The sequence below is a fragment of the Tiliqua scincoides genome, chromosome 2 (genome assembly GCF_035046505.1).
Source record: "Tiliqua scincoides isolate rTilSci1 chromosome 2, rTilSci1.hap2, whole genome shotgun sequence".
In the NCBI taxonomy this organism is placed as follows: Eukaryota; Metazoa; Chordata; class Lepidosauria; order Squamata; family Scincidae; genus Tiliqua; species Tiliqua scincoides.
The window spans coordinates 71,400,911-71,417,379 of record NC_089822.1 but is presented as its reverse complement, the minus strand read 5'-3'; the positions used below and the strand labels follow the sequence as shown (position 1 = coordinate 71,417,379).

At 42.7% G+C, this 16,469-nt stretch overlaps 1 protein-coding gene across 2 annotated transcripts in view; it reads left to right on the top strand.

Moving 5' to 3' along the window:
* PIP5K1B (phosphatidylinositol-4-phosphate 5-kinase type 1 beta) overlaps positions 1–16,469 on the top strand; it is a 168,410-nt gene that overhangs the window by 41,760 nt on the left and 110,181 nt on the right. The gene's annotated exons all lie outside the window — the stretch shown is intronic.

The following is a 16,469-nucleotide window of genomic DNA, read 5'->3' as shown; positions in this document are numbered from 1 at the left end:
AGGTCTATGATTTACTTAAGCCTTTCTTAAATCCTAGGCTTATCACATGATCTCATAGTCCTGTAAAGGAAGTCACTCTGCTCATCACTGAGTAGACTGCATGTGTAGATGACATAAGGTCACATCTTTAAACAGATGGCATTAATCAGTCTGGCCTTCCCTGTTCTTTCTTGCATTTTCTTGCCATCAGGCCCCAATCTTAACCAACTTTCTAGCACTGACATGGCTGTGCCAATGGGGTGTGTGCTGCATCCTGCTATTGGGTGGTAGTCATGGAGGCCTCCTCAAGGTAAGGGAATGTTTGTTCCCTTACCTCAGAGCTGCATTCCCTTACCTCGGTGCTGGAAAGTAGGTTGGGATTGTGCCCTCATTCTGTTTTTATCTATCTACCTTATCTATTTTGACTCATGTCAGAGTTTTTGTGTTGCATTTCTTTAGTTATTTTTTGGAAATAACCTTTGACCCCAAAGGTCAGTTATTTCAGTGCTGTGATATCAATAAAATAAAATATAGGAGAAATATGATAGAATGAGCTGAAATTTAATGTTATTTCTCTGTACTGGTTTTTCCAATTTCTGAATTTTTTGTTCTCTGTTCCATTTTCTTTCTCTACCTCTGCTTTTTTTCTTTTTCTTTTTCTTTTTTTACTCCTTTTTGACTTTTGTTGACAATGCCTTTGCAGGAATTGTACAACCAATATTTTTGGAAGTGTTCTTGAATCTAATTCCCCTGACTAAAAGCACAAAATGCACTTGGGGTTCCTGTGGATTCAGGATGGGGGGGAGGTTAAAATAAATTGTACTTCGGAATTACTGATTCTACTTTTTAAATTCCTATTGACTGGGGTCTAGAAACCCCTTTTTTTGCGACTACATTGGCAATGAACACTACCCTTGTATTTCAGTGGTTGTGGACAAAACCATTGTGCTGTCATGCACCTGAAATATTTTGTTAATGGTGCCATTGAGCTCTGGTTCTGCCAGGACTCTGGAATCAGATTTTGATGGCAAGTTTTGTTAGGAAGCCAGCTGGGCAAGTGACCTCGAGGATCTGATAGGTACAGTAGTAGCAAAACTAAAGGGAGGAAGAAGGTGGAATCTGCCTCCTTCTTGCTTGTTTTGCCTTCTCCTTTGCTTTTCTGTGTTCCATTCTCACTCACACTCTCTCTGTCTCCTTCTCTGTGCTTCCTTGCTCCCCTAATGCTCAGTTCCTGTCTTCTTTTGGGCTCTTCCTCACTCCCTTCTCACTCTCTCTGTCTCCCTTTTCATATTCCCTGCCTTCCCAAGGCACCGCCCCTATCAGGCATTCAGATGGCTTTTTCTCCATGGCACTTGGTGATGATGCTTTGCTAAACACCACGGGCTGCTGCCGAGGCCGCTCTAGGCATTCCCTGCCCCTAGGAATGTTGTCAGGCCGTAGACTACACTGCAAAGAGGAAGGCTCAGATGAGCATATGGACAGGAGAAAATTCGCTCCCGATCACAAGAGTTGTGTGAAAAGGTTATACGAGGGTCGCCCAGAAAGTAATGCTCCACATTTTTTTTCTCAGCCTACAGTAATGGTACGAATGCGAAACTTTAGATATACATTATTTGAATTTTCAGGAGTGCGCACACAAATTTTTGGTCTCTTCAGACAGATAGCGTAGCTGCAGCAGTGTTTCGAAATGGCGTCTGTAAGTGATGTACGTTACAAGCAGTGTGTCGTCATTGAATTTCTCACTGCGGAGAAAGAAACTGTTGGGAACATTCACAAACGTTTGTGTACAGTTTATGGAGAATCTGCAGTCGACAGAAGTATGGTTAGTCGCTGGGCACAGAGGTTGAGGCCATTAGAAGGCGGTTCGGCAGAGCTCCAAGATTTGCAGCATTTGGGGCGGCCATCCACGGCTGTCACACCTGACAAGACGCAGCTTGCTGATGTGCTCATTCGTGAGGACCGACGCATAATGACTAGGCAGTTGGCGCTGAAGCTGTCAATCAGCAAAGGAAGTGTGGATGCAATCATCCGTGCTCTTGATTACTCAAAAGTGTGTGCACGATGGGTTCCGCGCTGTCTTACGGTGGACCACAAATCTCTCAGAAAAAAACATTTCTTCTGAGTTGCTGAAACGTTTTGAAGATAAGGGGGAAGCGTTCTTGTCCAGGATTGTGACAGGTGATGAAACCTGGGTTCACCATTTTGAGCCGAAACAAAACGACAGTCGATGGAATGGCGTCATCCTTAATCTCCACAGAAGAAAAAATTCAAAGCAACTGCTTCTGCCGGTAAGGTCATGATCACTGTGTTTTGGGACTGTGAGGGTGTCATACTCATTGATGTGATGCCAAGAGGCAGCACCATTAATTCTGAAGCTTATGCGAAAACATTAACCAAACTCAAGAAGCGCTTCCAGCGACTTCGGCGCCATAACAACCCAGGTGAATGTTTGATTCAACATAATAACGCTCGGCCTCACACAAGTTTGAGGACTTCGGAACACATCACTAAACAGGGTTGGACTGTGTTACCCCATCCACCCTACAGCCCTGACCTAGCTCCCTCAGACTTCCACTTGTTTGGGCCATTAAAGGATGCCATTCGCAGAAGACATTTTGAGGATGACGAAGAGGTGATTCGCACAGTGCAGAAATGGCTTCGTGACCAGAACAAGGAGTGGTACCGACAGGGCGTACATGCCCTTGTGTCTCACTGGAGGAAGGCCATAGAACTGGATGGAGATTACGTGGAAAAATAGGGAGTGTAGAAGAAACATCATTCTTTCTTGTGTGTAAGTTTCATTGTGTTCAATAAATAATTGTTGAAGAAAAAAAATGTGGTGCATTACTTTCTGGGTGACCCTCGTATGTGGCAACTGTGGACTCTCATCTCAGACAGTGAAAAGGTTACAGCTACCTTTGTAAGAAAGAGAACATGTGAGCAAATTTTTAGGAGTGAACAATCACAGGCTGGTTTTTTTTGGGAGGGGGGGGGCAACATACAAAACATATGGCAACATAGAAGGTGAATATTACCACAGAATATTGACATTGGCTTACCATATCTGAGGCCTTGCCTTTCAGGCACATGAGCCTTGGCATTTGTTGTTTTACAAATTAAATATTGGTCATGATGATGTGGATTCAGTTGTACGAGGTATGTCTATTAAATAACGAGACTGATTAAATAACTCACCTTTATTTATTACAAATTTAATGTTTGTCCCCTTCAATATACTCCCCATGTGCACTAATACATCGCTGTAGTCTTGTTTTCCACTGGTCGAAGGCATGGAGCAAATCAATTTCTGTCAGTTGTTTCAACATATCTGCCGTTTTCTTCTTTACAGCATCAACTGACTCAAAATGTGTCCCTTTAAGCACTGATTTAACTTTTGGGAAAAGAGAAAAGTCACAAGGTGCTAAACTGGGCAAATATGGAGAATGTTCAAGTGTGGTAATGTGATTGTCGGTCAAAAACTGTTTCACAGAAAGTGCTGTGTGAGCAGGCGCATTGTCCTGGTGAAGAATGAAACCATTTTTCCACAGTTGCGGCCGTTTCTTTCTGACTCTCTCAGCTTTTTCAAAACTTCCTTCTGGAACCCATTCTTCCAAAATTAAACCCTTGATATCGAAAAAACAATGAGCATTGCTTTGAATTTTGACTTGTTTTGACAAGCTTTTTTCATTCTTGGTGATGACGGTGTTTTCCAGTGCTTTGACTGTCTTTTGGTTTCAGGATCGTATTGGAAGATCCAGGTCTCATCACAAGTGATTACTTTATGAAACAGGTTTGGATCTGCATCAAGTTGCTGCAGAATTTTACTAAAAGTTTCAAATTGACACATTGTTCAACTTTTAAACTTAGCATTTTTTCAGCACTCTACAGAAAACACAACCAAACTAAATGGCGACTCACAAACAACTGAATGTCATAGCTTGTTGCTGCTTGTCATGCAGGTTCAGACATGTTCAAGGTTACTACGCATCCAGTTATAACCAGTTCTGATTGCTTTGTTTACTAGGTGGAATCACAGTCTCGTTATTTTATAGACATACTTCATATTTGTTTTATATAAGAACATGTTGGAGTGTTACTCAGAATCAATTCAGCTCTGAAGATTGACATTTGTATTGGAAATTCAGAGGCAGCAAGGGATTGCTTTATAACAACAAGCCTGCAATGCGACTCCGAGGAGAAAATGTAGTGATTTTGCTCAATTACTCTGAGAGTGCAGCAAATGAGATCCTTCTTGAGCTAGCAATTACATTTTGGCTAAGGTTATGAAACTGAAAGGAAATGAAAAAAAAGATGCTTAGACCCTGAAAAGAAGTCTCTAACCTGCACCACTGTACTTAAAAATATTACTTTGAATCCTGTGTTTGTAATAACAGAGCTTCAGAGTCTTTGTGTTAATCCTTTCTCCATGGAAATGGGGCTTAGCTTAATTAGAAAAATGAGTTATTAAGTTTGCTATGGTGAAAGATAAATCACAGGGTCATACTTTGTTTGATGGTGTGTTTAATTAGTGGGCACTGGGTTACCGAAAGAAGACAAGAGAGATGTACAGCAGAGAAGTGAAACAGAAGAAACAAAAATGTGGTTTACCAGGAAAAGAGTTGTCATTTTTGTCAGTAATGTTGCACTTGCATACCTAGGGACTGTATTCATTTCCTCCTATACTTGGGCAAAGACAAAGCCAGCAACCAGGTAGCCTAGGAATGAGATTGAAAGACTCATTATGGAACAAGAGAATCCACTGTCAGGGCAGTCATTTTTTTTTCTTCTGTACACAGATATTGTTTCTGTTGTTTACATATAAAAGCATCATGTATAAGGGGTGTCTTAGGTTGCTAAGCCACTGCTGCTACAAAAAGCTTTCCTCAGGTTCCTTTCCTGGAAACAAGTATAAAATTGGTTTGAGATATATAGGTCAAGACAATAGCTAGAACTGGCATATTCCCTATAGTCACTTCCTAGCACAGGGGTGCTCAATAGGTGGATCGCGATCTACCGGTAGATCGCGAGGCAAAATGAGTAGATCACGGAGTGCCGACCCCCCCTTCAGGTGCCTCTGGGAGGAAACGCCGGGAGTAAGGCCCATTGTACTCATTGGGGCTTACTCCCAGGTAAGTGTGGCTAGGATTGCAGCCTCACAGCCTAATCCTAGGCATGTCTACTCAGGAGTAAGTCCTGTTATACTCAGTGGGGCTCAAGGTACACCAACATACATTGTACACATGAATGTTATATGTTATGATGGCGAAAACATTGTAAAAAAAACTCTGGTAGATCTCCGGGCCTTGCTGGGTTTCAAAGTAGCTCTCGAGCCAAAAAAGTGTGAGCACCCCTGTCCTAGCACTTGCTTTTGCTATATACAGACATATTATGCTAGAAGGCTCTGTGTCTGTTGTTACCTCTCACATGGACCTTTGCCTGTTCCAATTCTTATCTTTAACTGTATTTCCTGATTCTTAACACTGTTGACTCATAGTAACCTATTGAAAATGTACATGAAAGCTACGAAGAAAGGCAGCTAGACCGAGGCTCCACCCTCAGCACCAGTGTGTGATTCGAAACCAGAAATACAGGACCACCATTGGTGAGGAAGGGCCTGCCCCAATTGGACAATTGAATGAGGAGTAATTGTCATTACTGGGGGTCAGAAGAAAAGAACATGAGTTTGGCTTTAAGTTACATTCATCCATCACTATCATGTTATTCCCTGCACCTCCAAAGTTAAGGTTTTTTAAATCATTAGTGGTTGAAATTATCTCACATCAGATATCTGATACATCTAAGCTGTATGAGAGATCAGCCAGGAAAAGTCACTGAATGAACCGGGGTCAGAGAATCAGTAAGAAGTGTTACTGAAGGCAAGGATGATCTAAAGAGAGTTCTCTCATTACGAGAGAACTTTCTTGGTTACTTTCTGCAGAATGCATCTCTACCCATAAATCTTTAGTGGGTGTTGATGTTCCAGCATGAACAAATGCACTTGTGCCTTAAATAAAGTTAGGGAAAAGGAGCTGACACTTGGCACTTTGGTTTGAATAAATAAGTCAATTTTTGGTTAACACTCCACATGGTTCATACTAGAAATTTGAAACAATAAAAATGGTCATAAACCCAAACTTTGTACAATATTAGCATTCATATTATTAAAGTAACATAGTTAAAGATGAGGCAACAATTCTAAAATTAGTTTTTTCTCTTAAAACACAGGCTCTCTGAAAAAGAATCATTTTTACCTGTGGTGATTATTTAGCTCCCTTTCCCCATCTCCTTTTCCCATCTGTTTCCCTTAAGCAAAGCCTGACATCAGGTTCAATAAAGAAAAGGCTTCAACATAATATTTTCAGCTTATTGCCACTACAGAGGGACTGCATGACAAAATAGATGCTGTGGTTTGGCCATTTTCATCATCTCAGTCCAAGAACAATAGCCCCTAGCTTATCTGTACCAATTGGGCATCCAAGCTCACCTGGTTAAACCAGAGGCTGTTTGGACACCCAGGAGCTCAGAAAGCATCCAACTGCAGTGGCAGTGACCTCATCCAGATTATTTTTAAAGTCAAGCCCAAGGATGCTTACATGTGTTCAGATCTGGTTCCCTTAGAGAGTATCTGCTTGTGGCTAGATCCACCAACCATGAAGGTTTGGATAGATATAATGGAGTTATCAGCTGATGACTAGAGTAAATATAGTTAGCAATCAGTGAGCTAGACACATAAGGGAATTATTTTGTTTTAATGTTTGCCTGTATTCGCCTGCTACACTTTTGTTAAGACTTGCATCTGGGCACTTCCTACACCCAAACAGATTTGTAAGTTGTTATTCTTCCTTGTATTATTTTCCCCCAGTAAAATCCAATTTATTTTAACCTTTCACTCTTGCCAGTTAAACTCTGTCAGAGTTTTGACCAAGGCCCAGACTAGTGTTTGTCAACCTCTGTCCCCCAATGTACCACTTCACATGGTCCACCTATCAGAACTACCATCAGAAGTAACTGGTGATGACAGTTACTTCCAGGTTGGGAGGCTAGACACAATGTGACAAACACTGGTAAGAGGATCAGGGCAGGTGAGAAGGATTTTCTAAGCATGCAAAAAAAAAGTGCTCTTGAGCTGTGCCCTCCAAGCTGAGCCTCCTGCTGGTATTTGTTGTGTTGCAGTTTCACAGTCAGATGGCAGATGTTCAGGGTTGCCATGCATACCACTGGATACCACTGGATAAGAAACACTGACCTAGACACTTGCTTAGTATTGGGGAATCCTCCATGCAACTGGAACAGAGACATTTGAAGGTAGTCTTGGTGGCTCATGTCTTCGTGGTAGCAGCATAAACTATTGATTTTGGCTCTGAGGTAGGGGCAGATCTGGGGAAAGGATCTGGGGAAAGGGGCAGTGGTGCAAGGGCTCCTCTCCCTGCCTTCTAAAGACTGGCAGGGAGGTTGATAGCTGAAGTTCCTTGGTTATGTTTCCATTTCTTTAAGCAGCCACATGAACTAGAAATATAGGTTCTACTCCAGCTCATAATTACTTGTGAGTGTCACAGCCCAATCTGAACTCCCCTCCCCACCCGGGAGTAAGTCTTTGCTGCCCCCCTGGATCTACTTGGACATGTGCCAGCAATTTTGCTGGCACAAATCCAAGTAGACCCAAGAAGGTGGATTGAGGCTGGGAAGGGGTATAGGATATTGGTGGCGCTGCCACTGCCATTACTGCCCCCTTCCCAGAGTCGACGCACACCCCTATCCATCCCATTCCGCCCACCCCTGCACAGACTTACTGGTGCCAGGGTGTCTTCCAAGGTTTTTGGTGCATGACCTGGCTGCACAGAATGGCATGCTGCATTTTGCAACTGCTGTAAAGCATGCCGCACCACTGGAACATGAGCTCTGGTGGTTCAGCAGGCCCACAGGATTGGGCCCTCACTGAAGTCCTTAGTAGTTATTCACAAGTAAGCCTACATATTATTGCAGCCTTAGGAATCTGTCCTCATGGAAGTGGAAATGCTGCTGTTGATTTCAATTAATAGATTCCTGGTCTACTTCCTAAACATGATAGAGAAGGGAATACATTCTCAGTAGTATGGTCTGATCCATATTACAATGCCTTTCCATTTCAACTGGATATTTTGTCTCTAGCTATCTTGCTTAGTCTGTATGGGGGGGGGGGAACCTTTGAAGATGACAATGGTAGCCAAAAGAGATGGAAAGATTTCTCAGTTCTTATCAATATGGAACACCCAGGCTTCTGATGAGAAGGATTTTTCACCCTACATAGAATTTTGGAACAGATTGCATTTTCTGGATTTGAGAAGTACTCCCTGCCCACTCAATTACTTGAGGATATTGTGCCCTTGTTTCCTGGGCACCAAGCTCAGTCATTTTAACAACAGCTATGCCGCCAGTGTTGTCCTGCTTCTGTAGTAAGGACAGACATACGCTTCTCAAAATAGATGAAAAATAAAGCCATTGTAACATTATAATTCTTAGTCCAAGTCCACTTTCCAAAGATAAAAACAGCTCCCGTGCACAAGAAAAACAGTTTCAGATGTTATCCAAGATCAACAGCTGGGTTACTAGCACTTTATTCAAGCTGTGGGCTAAATTGTTACTTTCTCTAAAGTACCTTCTGAAACATCGGGTGCAAGGCAGAAGATATGAGTCATGCTAGAGAGACATCAGTCTCGGTGTAAGAATGAATGTCATGCAACTGGAAGAAAAGAGGGTTTAATATCTTTTTGGGGGTAAAAATTGCTGAGTAATAACTGATGAAGCTACAGGGTTTTACAAGTTCAAAAAACTGATTTGTGCCAGTCAGGGAAATTCAGAATTCAAAATCTGATTAAGGCTGTAATCCTAATCTCACTTTCCTGGGAGTAAATCCCATTGAACACAATAGGACTTACTTCTGAGTAGATCCGGTTAGGATTGTGCTCTGATTTGTATTCAAAATATCAAATCTGCAATTCCAAGTTTTATCTGTCAAAAGACCTCAGTGGCTCCAATCCTATGCATACTTTCCTGGGAGTAATGTCCATTGAAGACACTGGGGCTCAGTGTCCATACATAGGCTTCCGTACATAAGCTTGCACTGCATGACCTTTTGAACTAATCCATGCAGTTATTTTCCAGGGTACCATCAAAAGCTGGCACTGGTATTGGCTGGAATTATTTGAAGCAAATTACTGGTATATTGAATTTAATCTTTATCCAGTCAGGAACTCTGGATAAAGAGAACTAACAATCTTGTTTTATTAAGTCTGGGTTAAGTATCCATCACCTTCATCACCAATCAAGGGATTGTGCATACTTGATTAGGTTTCACCTATATGTTCAACCAGGCAAGTGGTCCCAAAACTTACCTGGGTCATGATGCCCCCACAGCCTCCTTAGCTGGGCTCTGCCATCTTGAATTTTATGAAATTTTGCAAGATAGCAGTGCCCAAATTTAAAAAAATCTTGGAAGATCCAAGATGGTGGCACCTGAGGGAACAGGTAGGAGGAGACACTGGGGACATCCCAAGCCACCCCTGTGTTACATAATGCCCTAAGGCAGCATTCATCAAACTATGGCCCACGGGCCAGATCCGGTGAACCAAAAAACCTGTCCTCTATTGAACTTAGTGTTCTGCGGGGCAGCCTCATATCTTTCTCTCTGATCTCCCCAGAACCTTGTGCTGGGTAGCTGCTTCCACTGCCTGTCACCCTAGCAGGCTCTGTGCCCACATTTCCAGGCAGATGTGGCTGGCCAGTGTGAGGTTGTAAGGAGATCAGAGAGGAAGTTTTGAGGCTGCCCCATGGAACAGTAAGCTCCATTCACGACAGGGACGGATTTTTCAGTGCTCAACAGTTCCACGGTTGGGAAACTTAGCTGCCCTATGGCATTGCGACACATGCTTTGGGAACCCCTGAACTAGGCTACAAGAAGGCTGCTTTCCTTTCAGGCACTGTCGCTGGACAAGGTTGGGTGTCTGATTCAGCCAAACATTCATGGCAGTTCATGCCAGGGGAAAAGACAGAGGCGGTGTTGTCTGGCAACACTTAATATGACAACTTATTACAAAGGAAACTTCCTCATGGCTCTAGTGAACCATAGGAACACCTGATGCTGCAGCATTGCAGAAACAGTTGTGGGTTTTTCCAGTAATTTAGAAAAGACACCATGGAAACTCCATGTAAGAGTAGGTTATTACAATAAAAAAAATTTAAATGTTTCATTTCATAGGTATAAGGTTAAATCCAAATGCAACTATGTCATATGTAAGTCTCAAAAGTCCACTAATAACTACTTTTTCAGTACTGATTTCTGATGAGAGAAAAGGAGGACAATTTTATATAAATCTAAAGGGATGGTTTCAAGCCCTGCTTCAATTCATGCAGAACAAAACCTTCTATTTATATTACTACTGCAAAGTATCTTATTGGAATCACCTATTTATGAGTATTTACTTTTGTGTTCCTCATTTTTTTCTGAATGCATTACTTTCACATAAACATCAATCTAAAGTGATTGATAAACAACTATTTGCTACTGGTTTTATTAAATGCTCCTCCTGAATGTACTATCAATTCAGAGTAAGAGACATAAAGTCAAAACTTACCAGTCGTTGGCAATACGCTAGCTATAGGCTGTGATCCCAAATCAGATGAGGCATTTAAATTGGCACAATAGGATTACCTGTTTCCAGAATCCAAGGAATCAGCTGTGTCTTGACACAACAAAGAACCTATGGAATTCACTGCCATAAGATGTGGTGATGGCAGCCTTAGATGGCTTTTTAAAAAAAAGTTTGGACAATTCCAAACGGAAGATAAATCTATCAATGGCTACTAGATATTATGTTTCTATATAGAACTGCCATGCTCAGAGATGGTAATCCACTGAATACCAATTTCTGGGAGGCAGCAGTGGGGAAGGGCCATTGCCTTCATATTCTGCTTGCTATGTGGTTGGTCACTGTGGAAAGCAGGATGCTAGACTAGAAGACCCTTTTGCTTGATGCAGCGAGGCTTTTCTTATGTTCTTACAAAACACTTTATTGTAGGTTTTTCTGAAAGGTTTGCAACACTGAACGTGTAACTCATTAGCAAATCATCACAGTAACAATTTTCAGTTGACAAGTACTGATCTACTAGGTGTGTGGGCAGAGATTTACAACAACGTTTTAGATTGGAAGAAAAATCAACACATTTTCTTCAAAATTTAGAACCTCTTTAAGCAAAGGGCCCCTGAATGTTTTCATTATGTCGGCTTTCCCTTATCCCTGCCAACACTGCGGAGGTCTGTGTCCTAGATTACACATTGTAAGTGAGGCAAAAGCTGTTCTTTGAGCAAGAGCTTCTTCTGATTGCAAACCAGTTTCAAGTGTCATAAAACGCATCAGGAAGGTAAACAGAATCCACTGAAACTTCTTCTGCCTGCTTTATGTTCTTCACTTGATTTGTTCTGCTTGGTCACAAAACTCCAAACACCTTGAAAGTTAAAGTTCAAGATCAGTGTGGCCATAACAATACTCTCAGCCTAACTTACCTCACAGGGTTGTTGTGAGGACATAAGAGGGAAGGAACCATGTACAACACCCTGAGCTGCTTGGAGGAAGGGCGGTATAAAAATGTGAATGAATGAATATAAATTACAATAATGTATCAAAATTACCATACCACTTCTAAACTAAAAATATAAATGACTACCTTACATCAGTACAAAGGGAGGATGTTGTTTATCACTTGAGAACACAGAAATCACAGCTCTGCAGTTCAAATTCCAAAGTTTAGTGGAATTTCATTGGTGTTTCTCTTTTTAAAAAAAATAAGCAAGAATGTTAAAAGCAATATTTGGCTCCACACCAAGCTCTCTAGTGAAGTTCCATTAAAGTAAGTGGCTCTGCTCCAAAGTGGGTATTGATTGCAGCCATAGGTTTACGGACTACATTTTCAAGCGTTCTTTGTAGTCAACCCATCTACAGGCACAAATGTTTTCAAGGCTAAGGGGATTTATCTCAGCATGTTAAAAGAAGGCTGTTGTTTTCTAAGGACAATTGTAACAAAAGGCTTGTGTTGATTAGAAAACAGTGTAATGAGTTGGGAGAAAAGTAAGAGTTATCCCATACAATTGTATGTATTGCTTGTTTTGTTTTGTATTTACTCCTTGTAAAAATGTACGGATAGAAAGTGGTTTATTGATTTTTACTAAGCAGGGATCATATTGGGTAGAACAAGGACACTTAACTATTAAACCTAAGCCAGAAAGAAGAATTTGTATTCCATCTTGAACCTCCAGTGACATTTATCTTTAATTGTTTTGCCTCAGCTCTGTGACAGCAAGTACAAAGTCCAATTATGATAAGAAGCACAGCCCTATTGAGTAAAGCTTATTATGCCCACTAAAGTCTGATCACTATTAGTAATTACTAAACAACAAATAATACCCTTGTGAAACCAGTTTTAGTGTAAGTTTCATGAGCTGCCTCAAGAAGTAGATAAGGTATTTCAATCCAAACATGAATATTTATTAAGAAGCTGCTGTTTTGCAGCTTTCAGTTTCTTTTATTTCAGAAGGGAAGAGGTAAAGAAATCAGTGGATGCAGTATAAAAGCAATCCTGGGGGCTGGGGATAAGAATAGGCTCTCAGTTTGGCTGTACTTGTTGTAAGAGGCGACTAAACAGCCACCTGGTAGATGGGACTCGTCAGCCTGGGAAGGCAGCTCATCTGAGAGAAGGAAAACTCTGATTCCAAACCTCCACTGCCTTGTGGCTACATCCAGTTATGGAAAAGGCTTCAGGAGTCAACCTCGAGGCAAAATCCGGAGCCGGAGTCCCTGAGGCAGTTCATGGCTGAACACAGTCACGTTCTGGCAACTCCTGCGACGCCGCTGGAACCAACCGTATTGGCCTCTGCCTTTCCATTGGACCATTTCAGCGAGGTGGAGAGGGGGGATTTGCTGCATGGGTAACAGCCTGTCCTCCATGCCTGCTTTACCCAGGCTTCGTGCACTGGAGAGGACATTCTGTTCCAGAACCACCATTCAGAGCGTGACACCATAGTCTTCCAAGACTGAAGGATACCAACATGCTTAGAATTAGGTCATACCTGCTTTTCCTATACTTAGCATTGATACATCACTTTTTCAGCATGCAAAATGCTTCACATAGATTATCTTGATGTTGTTCTTACAACAATCCAGTAAAGTTATCCTATATGACAGCTGGAGAGTTGAGGCTGTCTTGCCTAAGGCTGTCTGATGAGTTCATGACAAAGGTGAGAGTCAAACCAGGCGAACTCCTGGTTCCCTGCAACTCTCTTAGCCCCTATTTGCACTATATGTCCCTTCACAGAAAGAAATCAGCCCAATCCTAACCAACTTTCCAGTGTCGCTGCAGCTGCAATGCAGCCCCGACATAAAGGAACAAACATTCCCTTACCTTGAGGAGGCCTGTGACTGTTCCCCCCACTCTGTTGGCATGGCTTCATCAGAGCTGGAGAATTAGAGTCCAATCCTATCCAATTTTCCAGCACTGGTGCAGCTGCAATGCAGCCCCAAGGTAAGGGAACAAATGTTCCTATACCTTGAGGAGACCTCTGTACTGCCTCCCCACCACAGGATGCAGTGCATGCTCCATTGACACAGCTGCACCGGCACTGGAAAATTGGATAGGATTAGGCCCTTAGTTAGGTTTGGGCTGTCAAAGTACAATCCATGGAAAAGTTCTGCAGGGCAAGCTCCACTGAAATGAATATAAAGGGCTGAACAATATTGATTGGATTTGTGGAGGAGACTTCCTGGTAGATTGTCTCTAAGTTTGGAAATGCATGATTAATGGAAGAAACAAAATGATCAAACTTTCTATTTTCATCCTCAAACAATGTCTCATATCCCAATTAGTTGCTTCAGATTTTGTTACTTCCTAATTGATAAGACAATCAAGGGTCAACACCATAAATCTAAGTATTATTAACCTGATTCAAAAACTTCAGGCTTTTGGTCTAAAGTTCATTTTCCCTTCACTTCCATTATCCTTAGTTCTATATTATCTTTTAGAGCTCAAATCCTATTCTAATGTTACACTCCAGGTCTGAAGCTGTAACCCTAACACACACATCTCAGGTACTCCATGTAAAGTTGTTTCTTCATCCAAATGCTAGTCTTTGGTTCTCTTAAGAAGATGCATTATTCCTTTTGAATATTTATTTGAAGATGAAGCTTATGAAATATTGATGGAATATCCTTTAGAGTAAGCACCAATTTGCAATAAACAGTTAAATATTATGTAGTGACAGCAATATACACATTGTGTAAATAGAACTCTGCCTTACAGGGTTCAGGCTTGTACCTACCCTGGACTGTTTGACTATGCATGAGTGAACAATTAACATTACTTTTAGACAAATAAATTGTAAACAATTGCTGGATGCCTGTTTGGAGGATTTGAAACAGTATGTCCCGCTTGTCCTGCTGCCAAGACACTTGACTCTCCTTATGCCTTTCCCCCATATCGAGAGTTGACCAATTTGATGCCAAAAGTACAGGCACAGCTAAAATAGAGGGGGCATCAGTGGCATCACAAGGGGGGGTGATGGGGTGAGCTGCCCCCTGAGACACTCCCAGAGGGGGTGACTCACCACCCTTCAGCAATCGACAGCCTGGTCCAATCCCAGCCACCTTGCATACCTGCCAGTGAGAACATGAAGTGACTGGGCCCCAAAATTGCACACTATCTGGAGGCGGGCTATCGCTTTAATGCTGTGTGTTAGCCCAGAAAGCTTGGGGGTGACATGATGATGTCATAACTTCCCCAAACTTCCAGGATGCAGAACTCCTTCAGGTAAACACCACCTCAGGTGGTGTGTGTGTCAAGGATGCCTGGGGGGGGGGTGATTAATTATTGGAACAACAGACTGCTAGGCTCAGGTTAAGGGCTCCCCATTAGGGAGGTGAGGTGGCCCAGTATTGTTAGGCCACCAGCTTGCCTTGGTCCAGCCCCAATACGGAAACAACTCAGCAAATTTAGCCTACTGCCCCGCATCTAGAAACTGTATTGCAGGAAAACAGCAAGTAAGATGGCTCTGTACATTAAGCATAATTATGGATCCTTGGCAGAAAGAACTTTTACTCCATCCCCACAACACAGCTGGGAAGCCAAAGCTTCATGTAGTAAAAGAGGTGTGAGAGAGGAAAAACATTAGCAAAGGCATCCCAGGCTGCTATGAGGCCCAAGGGGTGACAGAGTTCAATCAAGATCAGGATTCAGCATCCCTCTTCTTGTTAAAAACAACTATTGGGGGGGATGGCTCTTTGATCATAAGAAGTATCTGAGTTACGGGATGGTGGCACATGAAATTTATGCCTGTGGCAAATGAGAATACAAGGGCGGCGAGCGGTGCTAATTCAACTGTTTGTTTTTACGTTTCAGCAATGCTATTGCAGAGGTGGGGTAATGGCCAGAGCAAGGTTGTTAACAGGAGACAGTTTGACCAGACCAACCACAGGAAGGCGTGTATGGTATATTATTCTTCACACAAGAAAAGCTGGGAGAACTGTAGAATGCGGCACAGGTTGGGCCACCTCCTTGCCTGAGTATCGGTAGTAAAAAGCACAGAAACCAACACCTGGTCATACAGAACATACAACACACTGAACATCCATGGACGTAAAAGCAGAAAGATTGGAGGCTACTCCATGGAACGGTAAGCTCTATTCACGATGGGGACATCCATGTACATAAAAGCAGGCACCCAATGCTCTTATTATTCTCCAGTGGGACCAAATATGTTGTTGGCAACCTTCAGTCTCGCAAGACTATGGTATCGCGCTCTGAATGGTGGTTCTGGAACAGCGTCTAGTGTGGCTGAAAAGGCCGATTCGGGAGTGACAATCCCTTCCACATTGGGAGCAAGTGCAGCCTGTCCCTGATCTGTCTCCCTGGCTATGGGCCTTCCTTCTTTGACTTTTTATATAACCCCCCTGTTGCGTGTCTCTGCTGGGTCACTGTGCCGAGGCACTGAATGGTCCATAGGTGTGCTGTGGAAAATTGGGAAAGGGTCATTTATTAGTAGGGCCTCTAAGGGATATGAGCCTCCCATAGGCAGCACAGTGTGCCTTGTCAGTTGTCAAAAAACTGACAGTGGGCCCAATCCTATTCAATATTCCAGTACTGGTGCAGCTGTGCCAGTGGGATGTGTGCTGCGTCCTGTGGTGAAGCGGCTGTCACTGGGGCCTTCTTAAGGTATGGGAACATGTGTTCCCTTTCCATGGGGCTGCATTGTGGCTATACCGGAGCTGGAAAGTTGGATTGGGCCTGGTGTGCCTTAACAATTTTAGGGCCCAATCCTATCCAATTTTCCAGTGTCGGTGCTGCTGTGCTTATGGGGTGTGCACTGCTTCCTGTGGTGGGGAGGCAGTCAGAGGCCTCCTTAAGGTATGGGAACATGTGTTCCCTTTCCATGGGGCTGCATTGCAGCTGCACTGGTGCTGGAAAGTTGG